This window comes from Schistocerca piceifrons, chromosome 4 (genome assembly GCF_021461385.2).
Source record: "Schistocerca piceifrons isolate TAMUIC-IGC-003096 chromosome 4, iqSchPice1.1, whole genome shotgun sequence".
In the NCBI taxonomy this organism is placed as follows: domain Eukaryota; kingdom Metazoa; phylum Arthropoda; class Insecta; order Orthoptera; family Acrididae; genus Schistocerca; species Schistocerca piceifrons.
The window spans coordinates 641,153,150-641,168,419 of record NC_060141.1 but is presented as its reverse complement, the minus strand read 5'-3'; the positions used below and the strand labels follow the sequence as shown (position 1 = coordinate 641,168,419).

At 48.3% G+C, this 15,270-nt stretch overlaps 1 protein-coding gene and 1 non-coding gene across 2 annotated transcripts in view; both read left to right on the top strand.

Annotated features, from left to right (window-relative positions):
* Positions 1-15,270, top strand: part of LOC124796086 — a 148,206-nt gene that overhangs the window by 36,904 nt on the left and 96,032 nt on the right. The window lies entirely within an intron of this gene.
* On the top strand, positions 9,814-9,887 carry Trnat-cgu. Its single transcript has one exon. It is a non-coding gene; the product is annotated as a tRNA-Thr (tRNA).

Genomic DNA, 15,270 nt, shown 5'->3' with positions numbered 1-15,270 from the left:
GTGATAATGCATCTGTGTAGCATCAGACTAATACTTAATTCTGCATCTGACTAGAAGACTTAACAACCCAGAATGCAAAGAGGATCCGCTGAAGAAACTGTACTCATAATCCAATACATCGAACAGTTAAACGGATTGGAATACACTATCATACCAATTAATTACTTAAATATTATTAATTATAATTCAACATGAAATTTCAGTTCATAGTACTACGTACTACAATACTGTGAACAATGGAATAACCTTCCCAACGACTGAACACATAGTTAACCATCAACGTCCATCAGAAATCATTAAGGGTAAAAACATGAAGTACACCTGAAGTATTCCAGCATCAACTACAAAAACAACTATCTTATATTTTCTTGACTGTGTGGAACTCTGCTTATTTCTGCTGTATTTCTGCTGTAATTCATCCGTATCTGATCACTCTCGAAAGAGTGAAAAACTCTTGTGGAACAACAGGATAATTTTTCGCTCACTTGTAGTCTTGTTAGTAGAACGCCCTTCGCTGGAAAAGTGGACTGAAAGAAAAGTGCTAATGCACAATGTGTTCCGCTATGTGGTCGTGCTATGGACGAGCTCCGCCATGAGCACATGGTGTACACTCCGAAACAAAAACATTTTGGGATATAGCGAGCTCTCATATTTGAAACAAAGATCGTGAAAGTAACTGTTGATAATTAATACGTATTCTGAAATTTCATATTCTGAAATTGTACCATAGAAGGAATATAAATAGATAAATGTACGAGTGATAAGTAAACCGAAATCACATCTAATCATGGGTAATGATGAAAATCGTTTCTCCACATTTTCTATTCCACGTAATCGCACAGTAATCGCGTGGTTAAGATAAATCCTCGTTCACTGTGTAGAAATATTCAAGTAATACACACAAGGATTCTAGATATACAGTCGTCTTACCAAATTCAAGTGTTATCTACGCACGTCTATGAGTGTGAAATCTTTTCGGTTTACCAGCCGAGTCATGGCATCGTGTTGCCACAACGTTTCGCCGAGTTTGCTACTCGTCACCTTCAGGCGAAGATGAGCAGGAAACTCGCCAAAACGTTGCGACAACACGACGTGACTACTCGGCTGATAACTCGAGAAGATTTCATCAGTGAAAGTCACCCGGAAAGTCTGTTTTCCCATATAGGTCCCATTTCCCCAACAATCAGTCAAAAACTGTTCAGAGGTTGACTTCAAAGCACCGAGAAATCCCGGTGCTTTTTCATTTTTCTTTTCTTTAAGTCGTCAGTCTTCTAACTTGTTTGATGCAGTCCGTCACGAATTCCTCTTCTGTGCCAACCTTTCCTCTCGGAGTAGCACTTGCAACCTACGTCCCCAATTATTTGGTGGATGTACTCCAATCTCCGTCTTCCTCTACAGTTTTTACCCTCTGCAGCTCCCACTAGTATCATGGAAGTCATTCCCTCATGTCTTAACAGATGTCCTGTCATGCTGTCCCTTCTCCTTATCAGTGTTTTCCACATGCTCCTTTCCTCTCAGATTATGCGGAGAACCTCCTCATTTCTTACCTTACCAGTCCACCTAATTTTCAACATTCGTCTGTAGCACCACACCTCAAATGGTTTGATCCTCTTCTGTTCCGGCTTTCCCACAGTCAATGTTTCATTACCATACATTGCTGTACTCCAGATGTACGTTCTCATACATTTATTCCGCAAATTAAGGCCTAAGTTTGATACTAGCAGACTTCTCTTGGCCAGGAATGACCTTTTTGCAGTGCTGGTTTGTCCCCTTGCTGCATTCGCCATGCGTTATTTTACTGCCTAGGCAGCAGAATTCCTTAGCTTCATCTACTTCGTGATCACCAATCCTGATGTTCAGTTTAACCGCGCAGTGTGGCCGCGCGGTTTAAGGCGCTAGTCACGGATTGCGCGGCTGCTCCCGCCGGAGGTTCGAGTCCTCCCTCGGGCATGGGTGTGTGTGTTGTTCTTAGCATGAGTTTGTTTAAGTAGTGTGTTAAGTCTAGGGACCGATGACCTCAACAGTTTGGTCCCTTAGTAAATCACACACACACACACACACACACACACACACACACACACATTTGTTTAGTTCACCATTGTTTTCATTTCTGTTACTTCTCATTACTTTCGTCTTTCTTCGATTTACTGTCAATCTATATTCGGTATTCAAAGTTCTGTTCAGTCTATTCAGCAGATCCTGTAATTATTCTTCTCTTTCACGAAGGATAGCAATGTCATATGCAAATCTTATCATTATGTATGAAGATAGTAAATGTTCTCGAAGGATCAGATAGCATTGATTACCGTGCAGCTTCTCTAGAAAAAATGTAATTAATTGAAACCCTTAGCAGCCGACAGGTGTTGTTGATATACGTCGATGGGAGCAGCCGAAAATGTGTGCCCCGACCGGGACTCGAACACGGGACCTCCTGCTTACATGGCAGGCGCTCTTTACATCTTTTTTTTCTAGAACCGCTTTTTTATCCTTTTTTGGGAGGGGGGGGGGGGTAGTGGAGAGGTGGGGGCTCGGGGGGCAAAGTGGGCAGGGGTCGGAACCCGAGGCCTGACCACAGTGTCCCTCTCACCACCACCGAACCTGTAGTGCTTAGGGAAGTGGGAGACACAGGAATCAACAGTAGTGGAAGACGTTGTTATTTATTTATTTGCATGTGTTTTTGTAATATTCACTATTATCATGAAATTATGTGAACACATCGGCGAAAGAGAAAAAGAAATATAAATTCTGGGTAAAGAAAAAGAAAAGAAAAAGGAAAAGCAAAAAGAAATAAAATCCCCGCAATCTGCGACTCGATCTCCCATCCGCGGAGGTCAGAAGTAGAATCGATTGTAGGCGGCTTCAACTCAGACACCACTGGGGAAGGAGGGGTAGGTGCCCTCGGACCCAGGAACCCCCCCTCCCCCTCCCAACTCAGTGGAGGTCTAACAAAGACAGCTCGAAGGTAGTTAGCAAATGATGTTCGGTAACGAGAGCTGCATGGGCTGTTCGTAAATAGGTCCAGAAGTCGAGGCGTGATTTAGGTCCCTCATGAAAGAAATAAGCGAACGCCCACCCTTTGACCCACGTAATAGCACGACATTTCGCGGCGGAAAAATGTTTGTCCCCCGGGTATAGGAACATTCGAGGTTCAATTGTGTCAGGTGGCACCCGGAGATAGCAGGCAATGATTTGCTGCACGAAGCGCCATACATCTTGCGAAGAGGCGCATGTCAGACGGTGTTCATCAGTGTCCAGTTGCTGGCAAAGGAGAAAAAGAGGGGATTCTGACAAGCCAATGTTGTGCAGTCGCTGCTTCTTGGCAAATTTCCTGTTGACTATGTGATACCACAGTGCCGGGATGTTCATAGGGAGGAAGGGCTGGTTGACGTTAGTCCACACTATGGGCCACTGGATGGAGGGTTGTTTGGTCTCCATCACATTACGGGGAACACAGCACAGCAGCAGGCTGTAAAAATCCTTAGTCCTGGGTGGGCGCGTATCTGGGAGACTGCTATGTATGTAACTGTTGTAAGACGTGTATATTTCTAGTGTTTATTGTCAAATCACAATTTATGAAAGATGTTTATATTTTATTAATAGGATTAAGTAGGAATAATTAATATTTGTCATGTTGGAAATAATTGTGGTAGGAGGGAATGTCTGCACCAAAGTATTGTTGACAAGAGAGACCGCAAATTGTTAAATTTTAAAAAGGGCGGGAGAGACCGCGTATGGATACATTTTAAGAAAAGAGCGGGGAAGACCGCGCATTGATACATTTTGTAATGGTAGCAGGGATTGTCTGCACCAGAAAGCATTGTTGGCAGGAGAAACGGTACTTTAGCGTTCGTAGGAAGTCAGTAGTAAGCGAGAAGTGAAGCGAGTCGGTAGCAGGTCTGAAGCGAGAGGTTGAGAGGAGCGGTGTGCCTGCCAGCCACTAGCTATGATTTACAAGAGATTATAAACGGATGTACAGAGACATCAGCTAACTACGAGGTGCATTCAAGTTCTAAGGCCTCCGATTTTTTCTAATTAACTACCCACCCGAAATCGATGAAACTGGCGTTACTTCTCGACGTAATCACCCTGCAGACGTACACATTTTTCACAACGCTGACGCCATGATTCCATGACAGCGGCGAAGGCTTCTTTAGGAGTCTGTTTTGACCACTGGAAAATCGCTGAGGCAATAGCAGCACGGCTGGTGAATGTGCGGCCAAAAGTCACTAGGAGCCAGGTCAGGTGAGTAGGGAGCATGAGGAATCACTTCAAAGTTGTTATCACGAAGAAACTGTTGCGTAACATTAGCTCGATGTGCGGGTGCGTTGTCTTGGTGAAACAGCACACACGCAGCCCTTCCCGGACGTTTTTGTTGCAGTGCAGGAAAGAATTTGTTCTTCAAAACATTTTCGTAAGATGCACCTGTTACCGTAGTGCCCTTTGGAACGCAATTGGTAAGGATTACGCCCTCGCTGTCCCAGAACATGGACACCATCATTTTTTCAGCACTGGCGGTTACCCGAAATTTTTTTGGTGGCAGTGAATCTGTGTGCTTCCATTGAGCTGACTGGCGCTTTGTTTCTGGATTGAAAAATGGCATCCACGTCTCATCCATTGTCACAAACAACGAAAAGAACGTCCCATTCATGCTGTCGTTGCACGTCAACATTGCTTGGCAACATACCACACGGGAAGCCGTGTGGTCGTCCGTCAGCATTCGTGGCACCCACCTGGATGACACTTTTCGCATTTTCAGGTCGTCATGCAGGATTGTGTGCACAGAACCCACAGAAATGCCAACTCTGGAGGCGATCTGTTCAACAGTCATTCGGTGATCCCCCAAAACAATTCTCTCCACTTTCTCAGTCATGTCGTCATACCGGCTTGTGCGAGTCTGAGGTTGTTTCAGTTTGTTGTCACACGATGTCCTGCCTTCATTAAACTGTCGCACCCACGAACGCACTTTCGACACATCCATAACTCCATCACCACATGTCTCCCTCAACTGTCGATGAATTTCAATTGGTTTCACACCACGCAAATTCAGAAAACGAATGATTGCACGCTGTTCAAGTAAGGAAAACGTCGCCATTTTAAGTATTTAAAACAGTTCTCATTCTCGCCGCTGGCGGTAAAATTCCATCTGCCGTACGGTGCTGCCATCTCTGGGACGTAATGAAAATGAATGCTGCCTCATTTTAAAACAATGCGCATGTTTCTATCTCTTTCCAGTCCGGAGAAAAAAAATCGGAGGCCTTAGAACTTGAATGCACCTCGTATTATAATAAGAGGAACTAATATTATTGAATTAATTTTTTGAGAAACTCAAGACTACTGAAGGTATGTTTGCGCATTGCTAGTTGTAAGATTATTGTAAAAAGTAAGTCCCATTTGAACGCTTGTAAAATCATTTCATTCAGAATATAATTAACTTTTGCCAGCAATATTGCAATTCTAATTATAATCCATCCCAAAAACCATAAACGTAAAAGTTTGCAAAATTTTATTGTTGTAAAGACGAAATAGGTCGAGATATGAGACAAATGAGGCACGATATGGCCGCCAGACACCGGTGGTGAGATGGAAGCAGGTAGGAGGACCTCAAGCAACCTGCGTGTTAGAGATGTACCCTGGCCCATCCACTGTTTTCTCATGGTACTCATGTACAAGGCTGCAGCTCGCATACGGACATTGACGAGCCCGACGTCACCATCCCGTGGGGGCGGGGTAAGTGTCTCATAACGGACTTTAAACATGGAACCAGCCATGAGATAATAGCCAAAAGCCTGAAGGTTGCGCCCAATTGCAGTTGGCAGAGGGAGAACTTCAAATATATTTATGATACATAACAACCCACCACCTTATGCAGTTAGTGGGTCCTAGTTGATACAATTCAAGAATCTCAGAGCCGGAGCGAATGAGGAGGAGGAGGTCATCAGCATATGCCCGACAGCGAAAAGTGTGTTGGCGTAGGGTGAGGCCAGAGAGCTTGGTCGTCAAGTTCCCAATAAGGGGCTCAAGGGCAATGGCATACAGGAGGGTAGAAAGGGGCACCTCTGCCGTATCGAACGGCATATAGGTACCGGCTCTGCTAAACGTCCATTGACTTGGACACGTGAACTGGCACTGTTGTAAAGACGCCGGATGACGTCGATAAACGGAGGGGGGATGCCCATTCGAGCTGCCACCGAAAACAGGAAACGATGACGCACTTTATCGAAGGCGCTGTCGAAGTCTATAGCGACGACCGCTGCCCGGAGCCTGCAGGCCGCCGCCATCGCAATTAAGTCGCGGCATTCCCCTGTGGCAGTCTGTATGTTAACCTGTCCTCCAGGCGTCGTTTGCTCTGGCGAGAGGATATGAGGGAGTATTGTTCGGAGTCGCATTGCCAGTAAGCGCGCGAAAATATTGTAATCGGCATTGAGTAGGGTGAGCGGTCTGTAACTCGTGACCATCGAACCACGGGCTGGTTTGTGGTCTGGTATGATGATGCCCTCAGCAAAGGCGGATGGGATTGCTTGGTCAGATGTCATCAGTTCTTGATACATAGTCGTCCACCGCGGTGCCATGAGGTCCCGAAAGGTACGGTAAAACTCAATCGGTAAGCCGTCAATGCCGGGCGATCTGTTGACAGCACCCTTGACGATTGCGTTGTTGACTTCGTCTCGCGTGACCACCACTGTCAAAGCATCCGCCTCCGTGTGGGGGAGGGGGCGCGTAACGTAATGCAAAATGGAGTCGTCTGCTGCAGTTTCAGCGTCTTCTTCACTATAAGTACGGTGGTAGCGCTCGACGAATGCGTGGACATTGTCATTCTGAGTGGTCACCTGCGTGCCATGAGGCGTGATCAGAGTGCTGATGATCTGCCGACGACGCCGTCGTTCGTCGGACACTATATGATGCATGGATGGAATTTCTAAACCCGCGTGATCGTGGCGTCGCGTCCGTATCACCACCCCTTGCCGTTTTCGGCGTGCCAGCGCAATTATCTTCGCCTTAGTTCTTTGCCGTTCCAACTGGTTGTCCGAGGTTGACGGTTGAGCGTCCAGATCTCGGAGAATCGCATAATAGAAGTCAACAGTGTTGCGATGCCAGTCGGCCATGTCCTTCCCGTATCTCATCAGTGTTCTCCGGATCGCCGGCTTGGCGCAGTCCAACCACCATGTCAATGTCGAGCGGTAGCGGGACAGGCGTCGTTCGCAGGCTGTCCACGTTTCAGTGACTTGTTGGCGACATGCCAGGTCATGCAGGTGTGAAGTATTTAGTTTCCATGGCGCTCGGCTGCGCCATACTGATTGCGACGGAAGGAGGACCGTACAGATGTAAGCGCAATGGTCGGAAAAGGCCAGCGGCCAGCGTTCGGCGCCCCCTTTTCGCAGATCTAAGAGTTTGTGAGACATATATTCTGTCTATTCGGCTTGCGGAATGACTATTAAGAAAGGTATGGCCAGAACGGTCGCCGTGTTGAACTTCCCAGGTATCGTGAAGCAGGAGGTCTCGCACCACTATACGCAGTTCCAGGCATGTAGTATAGTGGGGAATCTGATCTTTGGGATGCAGAACGCAGTTAAAATCACCTCCTAGTAGGCAGTGGTCATAACGCCCTAAAAACAGGGGAGCTATTTCCTCGGAATAAAACTGGGTTCTTTCATGCCGTCGGTCGGTGCCTGAGGGAGCGTAGACATTAACGATGCGTGTCCCCATGGCAGAGTGCCATGCCCCGAGATGATGGAAGGAAGGCGACGTCGGTCACAGAAATCCCGTGGCGGACGTAGATGGCCACTCCGCGGCCCATAGGATCACTCGCGGAGTCGTGGGCGGTATAGCCATTGATATCCGGGAGACTGGTCCACTCCGCTGTCCGCGCAAGGGCGTGGGCGTTGCAGCGGAGCGTTATCCCGCTGGCCCGCAGGGGATTCTGGGGAGAGTATGATTAGTGGTGCGGCCGCGACGGCGCAGGGTCCCGTAACGGGTCCTGCTCCTCGACCTCCTCCTCGTGCCACGCCGTGGAAGCGGGCACCGGTGTATCTTCCATTTGGTCTGCAGAAAATGTTGTAATAGTGCGTGGTGTAGTGTCGCCTGTGATATGTTCATGATTTAGTTCAGCATCAGCACGGGGCGAAGGCATACCGGTGGATGTCTCCGCGCTCATAACGTCTCCGTCAGCAGTAGCGGGTTCTGAGGCCTCGTGCTGGTCGACGGTTGCGTCCTCCTCGACTTGTAACGTCTCCTATTGGCCGGAAACTGTGCGACGTTTTCGCTTGCGACGTTTCGGAGAACGTTTTTCCTTGTGCCACCCTCCGTGTCCGACGACGGAAGGGAGTCGCGTCGCTCTGGCAGAAAGGCCGCTGTAGGAACGATGAGTGAGTCGATCTCCATCGTGTTGCCGAGGTCAGGGTCAGCGTCTGGTTGCGCCGGCATCTTCGGAGCGGCGCCGATGGCCGGCCGAGGCGGCGGGTCGTCCGAGGCGCTCTCCGTCGGTGTCTGGTCGGGCTCGTTGGTGGCGTCATTTGTGGTGACCGGGCGACGTTGCAAAGCGGTAGGAGAAGCTAGAGCAGCGGCGTAGGTCACCGGTAGCACCGTAGGTTGCGACGTGGGTGGTTCTTCGGCAGCAGGAAGTTGCGTAATACGCCGTTGTAGGCATTCGGATCTAAGGTGGCCTTCTTTGCCGCATCCGGAACAGGTCCGAGGCTGGCCATCGTATATAATTATTGCACGGCATCCGCTGATCTGTAAGTAGGACGGGACGTGGCTTCGGAGATCAATGGTGGCAATTCGAAAATGCGTATCGTTCGCATACCTAAGCCTGCGTGGTCGATGGTTACCTCCCCCACATTGCCATCAGCATGACAGAAGCGGAGCCCCTGTATGGTCTCACGTAGGATGCGTTCGCAAGCCGTGTCGTTAATGATCTTAACATAGACCGTGCTGCTCACGTTTGACAAATGTATGCCTATAATATCGGTCACCGGGATCTTCACTTCATCTCGAAGAAAACGCTCCACCTCTAGTGCTTTGGGTCGGGCATAATCGTTGCAGAATGTAAATCGGAGTGTAGATTTACGGTAACGGTTCGCCATGGATCGTACACGGTAAGCCGGCACTTACGGAACGGCCGTCAAAATGCAAACAAGGCGAGGTCGCGCTCCGCACGCGGTCAACACGGACGCGTCTGCTCTGTTGCCCTGCCGAAGGCAGACTGTAAGTAGTGTGTTAAGTCTAGGGACCGATGACCTCAACAGTTTGGTCCCTTATTAAATCACACACACACACACACATTTGTTTAGTTCACCATTGTTTTCATTTCTGTTAGTTCTCATTACTTTCGTCTTTCTTCGATTTACTGTCAATCTATATTCGGTATTCAAAGTTCTGTCCAGTCCATTCAGCAGATCCTGTAATTCTTCTTTTCTTTCACGAAGGATAGCACTGTCATCTGCGAATCTTATCATTATATATGAAGATAGTAACTGTTCGCGAAGGAACAGATAGCATTGATGACCGTGCAGCGTCTCTAGAATAAATGATAATTAATTGAAACCCTCAGCTGCCGACAGGTGTTGTTGATATACGTCGATGGGAACAGCCGAAAATGTGTGCCCCGACCGGGACTCGAACACGGGATCTCCTGCTTACATGGCAGGCGCTCTATTCATCTGAGCCACCGAGGACACAGATGAATAGCGCGACTGCAGGGACTTATTCCTTGCACGCTTCCCGTGAGACCCACATTCCCAGCTGTCCACAATCTACATACGTGATGTTCCTAATATCTATTAGGATAAGTCCCTGCAGTCGCACTAGTCATCTGTGTCCTCGGTGGCTCAGATGGATAGAGCGTCTGCCACGTAAGCAGGAGATCCCGGGTTCGACTCCCGGTCGGGGCACACATTTTCGGCTGTTCCCATCGAGGTATATCAACAACACCTGTCGGCACCTGAGGATTTAAAAAATTGTCATTTAATCTTATCATTGACATCCTTTCACCTTGAATTTTAATTGCACTCTTGAACCTTTCGTTTATTTCCATGATTGCTTCGTCGATTTTTAGATTGAACAGTAGGGGCGAAAGACTAAGTCCTGTCTTACACCCTTTTTAATCCGAGTACTTCGTACTTGGTCTTCGACTCATATTATTCCTTCTTGGTTCTTGTACATACTGTTTACTACCCGTCTCGCCCTATAGCTTACCACGATTTTTCCCAGAATTTCCAACATCTTGCACCATTTTACATAGTGTCATGCTCTCTCTAGGTGGACAAATCCTATGAACGTGTCTTGCTCTTCCTTCAATCTTGCTTCCGTTATCAATGGCAACGTCAGCATTGACTGTCTGGTGCCTTTACCTATGCTAATGCCAAACTGATCGTCATCCAACACGTCCTCAATTCTCTTTTCCGTTCTTCTCTATTTTAGTCAGCAACTTTGATGCACGAGCTATTCAGCTGATTGTGCGATAAATCTCGCACTGGTCGGCCCTTGCAATCATCCGAATTGTCTGGATGGTTTCCCTAAATGTGCGATAAATCTCGCACTGGTCGGCCCTCGCAATCATCCTAAAAGTCGCTAGTCGCTAGATTCATAGGTTGTACACACCAACGTGAATAGTCATTTGGTTGCACTTCTCCCAATGATTTTAGAGATTCTGATGTAATGTTATCTATCACTTCCGCTTTATTTATTTTAAGTCTTCCAGATCTCATTTAAATTATGATTCTAATACTAGATCTCCCATCTCTTCTAAATCGACTCCTGTTTCTTCTTCTATCACGTCATCAGACAAGTCCTACCCATCATAGATCCCTTCAATGTGTTCTTTCCACCTACCCGCTCTCTCCTCTGCATTTAACAGTGGTATTCCCATTTTACTCTTAATATTACCGATGGTTATTTTGACTTCCCTAGATGGAGAGTCAGAAAGCCCTATACACTCTGAAACAGCGTCCTTTTTTCGTGAAGACTGGACTTCCCTAAGCTTCGTTACACGTAAGCTGATAACACAAGGGGCTCGTTAGAGTGCTCACTAATGACTGAATGATGCTCAAGATTCCGAATTGCAAAAATAATCTACTTTCCGAAATGACACGAATATATATAATATTTCAGTTGGCACTCTTTTTCACACAATGCACGTCAGTAATGTCACATGAGCTTACAGAAGGGAATAAAGGAACTATCATCAATCACTGACTTGACACATTTAAAGAAAAAAGATTAGATCTTCTGAAACTACCTTTAAAACAATTCAGTAGTACAAAGCGTTACCATAAAGAATGAGCAAGAAATTGCGGAATTAATGGAAGAGCATAAGAATCACCACTAAGACAATGGACTAACCTTAATGGACTAACCTTAACCCCACTGCAGACGGCTGGAGCTATCTTGAACATTGAGTGAACGTAACAAACAACATTTCTGCAGTTTGGTAGCTCCGTTGCATTTAACCATCAATGAACGGCTTCTGCTGCAAATTGCATACCTCAAGAAACTTGTGGAATTTCTTCCTTGTTGAACTGAGACATTGTCAAATTTAGAGACTGGTTTAGACGGTATTAGCGAATTGTATCCTGGCCACCTGTAGTCTAGAGGCGCGGGCAAGGTAGCTCAGCGTGTTCAGTCAGAGAGTTATCTGCCTCTGAAAAAGAAAAAAAAAAAACTGAGTGAATAGATCAACTGTGAACTTTAATACTTTAATGCGTGTCGTGGGACGTCCGCTTGGAAAAAATGTAGCGAATTATTACGAAAAAAAAGAAAAGGGGTAGGTCTTTGATTAGTAATAAAAACGTTATCTGTCCTGGGTTCTAAACCCACCATCGCTTAAATTTTGATTAATGATCTGCATTGGCGGCCGAAGACTTCCGGCATAAGAAGTCACCTACAATCTGCAGCAGCCTTGTCAAACAAGGTGGAGGAGCAGACAGAGAGTCAGGGCACTCTGTGGTCCTAGGGGTGGCAAACTGCCCCTAAAGGCGGAAGAATCGGCAATCATCAACAGCATGAGAATGCAGAAGGCAATCGAAACCACTGCATTAAAAACACATAACCTGTATCCAGAGGACATGTGTCCTGTAATTGAAAAAGCGTCTTGTTGATCTCTCCATTAGCCAAGGATTCCGGAACAGTTCTCCATTTCGGAGAGAACTGCCAAGGGGGAAGTTACCATGAGAAAATCTTGAATAATCAACGAAAGGATAACGTTCTACGAGTTGGGGGTGTGGATTGTCAGAAGCTTGAAACGGTCATTCCTTCACCACTCAGTTTTTGGTGTTTGGCTCTCCCGGCGCTACTAACCTGGTTCAAAAATGGTTCAACTGGCTCTGAGCACTATGGGACTCAACTTCTGAGGTCATCAGTCCCCTAGAACTTAGAACTACTTAAACCTAACTGACCTAAGGACATCACACACATCCATATCCGAGGCAGGATTCGAACTTGCGACCGTAGCGGTCGCGCGGTTCCAGACTGTAGCGCCTATAACCGCTCGGCCACCCTGGCCGGCTAACCTTCTGGGTCTGGGCATTTTTGGTCGTCTGGGTTTCTTAGTCCAGGACGGAGTACAGGCAGTTTCGATCCCCTCCTCAGATACCCTCCTCGCCCCGTTGCTCAGCAAATTCGAAACGTTGTTCTCATCCTCCACACCAGGGGTGAGGGGTTTCGCCACACATGTTCAGCTTCTTCCCTCTACTGTCCCTCGTTGTTTTTTTTTAAGGCCCACCCGGTCCCCCCGCTCTCCAGGACAGGCTCCAGGTGGAACTTCGCCGCTTTCAAGACGAAGGCATCCCGTCTGCCGTCGCGCACAGTCACCGGGAGACGCCTATCGTGTTAGTCGAGCTATGCCAAACGGTGCTTTATGCATATGTGGCGATTTTAAGGTGACGGTAAATTCTGGGTCCGTCATCGGTACATATCCTGTCCCATCGGTGGATGACACGTTCACACGTCTTGGGGGCTCCACCATTTTCGCCAAAATTGATTTGCGCAATGCTGCTTTCCAGCTGCCGTTGGACGAGGAATCGCAGCAGACCCTAGTCATCAGTACCCCGTGTGGCCTTTTCCAGTATAACCGCCTCCCATTTGGCATTGTCAGTGCCCCCACCATTTTCCAACGTTATTTAGAACACCTCACAAGTCAGGTGCCAAGTGTGGCAAATTATCTGGATGATGTCATCGTCAGTGGTTCGTCCGTTGTGGACCTCGCGGACAAGCTGGATCGGCTGTTTCAGGTTTTTCTGAGGCGAACCTGCGTTACCAGAAAGAAAAGTGACTTTTGCGTGTGAGATCAGTTATCTTGGGTTCATGATTGATGCTCACGGCCACCACGCCTCTGAGGACTATTTCGAGGGCATTCAAAACCTACCTCCTCCCATCAACGTGAAGCAACTACGTCCTCGGGCAAATCAACTATTATTGGGGTTTTATACCCCCCCCCCCCCCCCCCGCCGAGATTTCGGCGCCCCTGACCAGGTTATTGCGCAATGGTGTGCGTTGGGTTTCGGACACGGCGTGTGAGCAGGCTTTCACAAGTATTAAGAAGACGCTCTCCCACCCTCCTTGTCTGGTTGTTTACAACCCTCCCATGCCCCTCATCATCACCGCCGACGCATCGGACTATTGCCTAGGTGCGGTCCTCTCTCAAGTGGTCAACGGCGTTGAGAGGCCGGTGGCTTTCGCATCAATGACCGACACTCAAACCAAATACAGTTAAATTGAAAAGGGAGCTTTGTCGCCGGTTTTCGCCCTGATGAAATTCTACGATTTCGTGCATGGTCGTTATTTCACTCTGCAGATTGACCACAAACCTATGGTTTCTTTGTTTCACCCAGGTGCTGCAGTGCCCACCCGGACACCACGCCGCCTCCAGCGTTGGACGCTTTTCCTGGCCATATTCGATTTTGATATTGTCTATAGCACCTCTGACAGGCAGAGAAACGCCGATTTCTTTCCCGGCTGCTTGCCAGAGCGGACCGTTAGTTTGATACCTCCTCCTTGGTTTGTTTCCATGTGGAGCCGACGTGGACGCAGCCTTGGGCGCGCTTCCATTGGATGCCGATGTGGTCTGGTGGGTCACCGCTCAGGATCGGACACTGCAAGCTCTCTGCAGCCAAATCGCTGCAGGCTGGCCAACCAGTTGTCGTTGCGTCGGTGATGTGGAAGTCTAGCATTTTTGGGATAATTGGCACAGTCTATTTTTCTGCTGTGGCGTTATCCTTTTGCATAGTGATCTGGATGACCCCTGGGTGGTCATATCCCATACATTGCGCCGCAGTGTCCTCGATCTCCTCCATGCTGGCCACTGGGGAATCATCCTCACCAAACAGCTGGCTCGCTGACACCTTTAGTGGCGCGGATTGGATAAAGACATTGCCTCCTTCTGTCGGCCTGCACCATGTGCCAAACACGTCTGGCAGCAACCTCATGCCAGTATTTTGCGTGGCCAGCTGTTCCGTGGGAATGTCTCCACTTGGATTTCGCAGGGCCGTTTCACGGTTCCCAGTGGCTCATCCTGATTGACTCAAGGTTGGGATACCTTTACGTATCCCACATGATGAACACCACTTCTCCTGAGACTATCAAAATTCTCTGGCACCTCTTTGCTGCCGAGGGAGTCCCCAAAACGATCGTTACGGATAACGGTCCACAACGTATTTTGATCAAGTTTAAGCAATACTGTGCTGCTCATGGGATTTCCCTTGTCGACACTGCCCTATTTCACCCTGCATCAAACGGCCAGGCAGAACGTTTTATGTGGACGTTCAAGACCCAGCTCGATAAGCTGCTGAGCCATCACCCACTGGAGGAGGCTGTGCTTTTTTGGCTACATACAGCGCTGCCCCTCCCCCCCCCCCCCCCATGCCCATAACAGTCCGGCATAGATACTTCACAGTAGATCATTCCGCTCTTCTTATCTGTCCTTGTTCCTGATACTTCTCACCCTTCTGCCGCACACCGGCGCACTCCTTCCATGTCGGGCAGGAGGACTGGGTGCGGATCTCCTCTCATCCACCGGCACCCTGGGCGCCTGCCGTCATCACCAACGTCTGCGGCTGGACGATGCCATGTCTCTGGTGGGCCGGTGGTTCTGCTCCCACCGGCACCTCAACCAGCCATGCCCACATCTGGTGGACAACTACGCACAAGGGGAACTGCCAGGGCCTGTTGCCAGCCGCCCTGTGACGGAACCTCCGCTTCCACCTCTGCCTCAGCCTCTACCTCCACCGCCAGCTGCCCCTGCTGCGTCGCCGCTCCAGCTTCAGCCAGCCATGAACTTAT